Here is a 2,086-nt window from a genome sequence, read left to right as displayed (position 1 = left end):
GCGCCAGTGGAACTAGAACTGGGTTGCTAGGCGACGGGTTGGACTTGGCTGGGGTTGCTAGGTAACGGCGTCAGAGGAACTAGAACCGTTTCATCAATATTGTTACTCTCTACTCTTACTTGAGTTAAATTTCTGGATTTTCTACCCACTGAATGAAACACAAACATGTTTTAACCAAAAACTCACCAGACTCAGAGACACACCTGCAGTTTCTGCTAAAGTTCAGAAGCTTTTTAATCAAAGAAACTGATTTGGAAAAAAATTCTTTTGCCTGATTTTGTTATTTTTTGTTACTTATGTGAATTATTGTAATTTAGGTCCTTAAAGTACAAAAAAAATCCACTTAACTTCATATTCAATTCATCCGATGATGTAATTTTAAAATATTAAATGATTTATAATTTGATCAGTTACTCAGTACTTGAGTAAACTCACTCTTTCTTTTGGCGGCTACTTTTTACGTTTACTTGCGTGAAGTTATGTTGAAGTAGTGCTACTCTTACTGGAGTATGATTTGTGGTCCTCTGCCATGTCTGCTCTCAAACAGGAGCAGACATGTGAAGGCAGTTCATGCTGGATCGACGCCCTCTAGTGACCACAACAAGACAACCCAACACACAATGCAGAGGGTTGAAACATCGAAAACCTCCAGAAAGTCCCAAGAGGGACAAAAATAACCACTTATTCTGGTCCAATCAGGGGACATTACAGGTAAAAACGAATTTTAACGCAAAATATACCAGCGGGATTTCCTGAAGTTTCCGTAAACTTTGGTCAAACAGAAGCAGAAAGCGCTGCTTGCTATGGGAAAGTCCTCCCTGGTCATTTATAGCCCCTTAATTACGAGCCTATTTCGTGACCTCTGGGGTTCAGCGGGGCCAATTCCTGTGCAGACCCAAATCCTGATGAACAAAGGTGGAATGCTCCAAACGATTCCCATCAATTTCATGGGAAAGTCCGTCCTGAAGCTCTCTCTCCTGATCCTGACAGCGCATTGAAACCATTAGTCTGCTGCTGATGATGAAAGCAGCTTTGAGTTGCCGTTTCTTTCTGCTGAAAGTTCCTCAAACGTCGTTTCTTTTCCTGAAAAACCGGAGCTTTAGGACCCTGCTGATGCGTGTCGTAGAGGCTGATATCCCCACCTCCCCCCCGCCATCCCCGAACCCCCGGGCTGTCAATCAGAGTGAAAGTGGCCGGGGTGGGCAGGCCTCTCTGACACTTTGTACCGGCGGAGGCGGATATTTAACTTGGGACTGCGCTCCTCTCGCTGCAGACGCACACTCCTCTCTCACACACAGTGAAAAGCTCCGGCGCAAAGACTCCTGCAGAAACCCGGTAGGAGCTTCTGTGAGCGGCAGCAGAGAGCAGAGGAGCCGGGAGGAAGGGGGTGTGGAGGTCCCTCAGGAACCCGGAGCGCTCCAGATTGTTGTGGATTGTCTCGTCATGAGTTGCAATTGTTGGTTTTTCTGAGAGGATTCACCAATGCTGCATTCAGACGAACTCTGAACTCTCATTTTCAAGATTTTTGTTTTTGTTTCACCTGAAACCAAAAAAAAAAAAAAAAAATTAAATCTACGAGTTGGAACATCCTCTGGAAATATGAATGGATCTTATTTGTTGAGCTGAGACTGCGGACAGTGACTGCAGGGAGGACCCCCGCAACCAAACACCGCATGTTCGCGGGACTGCGCGCGCGCTGCTCCGGGACTTTTTGGCAAACATCGGCGCGTCAGGCGACGTGAAGCGCGAGCCGTGCGTAAAAATAACACCTATCTCCAGCTGGTGACAGTCAAAAGTTGGATTTTGCTCCTCATTCATTCCATGCTGCTCTCCTCTCGGCCGCTGTCATCGCCGTTGCTTCCAGGGCCCCCCACCTCCCCCCCACCCCCCAAAAAAAGGGTAACCATGACAACCCGGAGAAACCCAAAGTGAATCCAGGGAGCGGGGTGAGGCAGGAGTCAGCTTGAATACTGAAGTTTTTGCGCTTTTTTGTGCAAATCTGAGCTTCATGTCATCCCAACACAACCGCCTCTAGCTTTGGACTGAACTTATGACGCCTTGCCTTGCAGACAACTGATTAATTATT

The sequence above is a fragment of the Poecilia reticulata genome, linkage group LG19 (genome assembly GCF_000633615.1).
Source record: "Poecilia reticulata strain Guanapo linkage group LG19, Guppy_female_1.0+MT, whole genome shotgun sequence".
NCBI classification, from domain to species: Eukaryota; Metazoa; Chordata; class Actinopteri; order Cyprinodontiformes; family Poeciliidae; genus Poecilia; species Poecilia reticulata.
The sequence above is the reverse complement of the archived record's forward strand: the minus strand, read 5'-3'. Positions refer to the sequence as shown.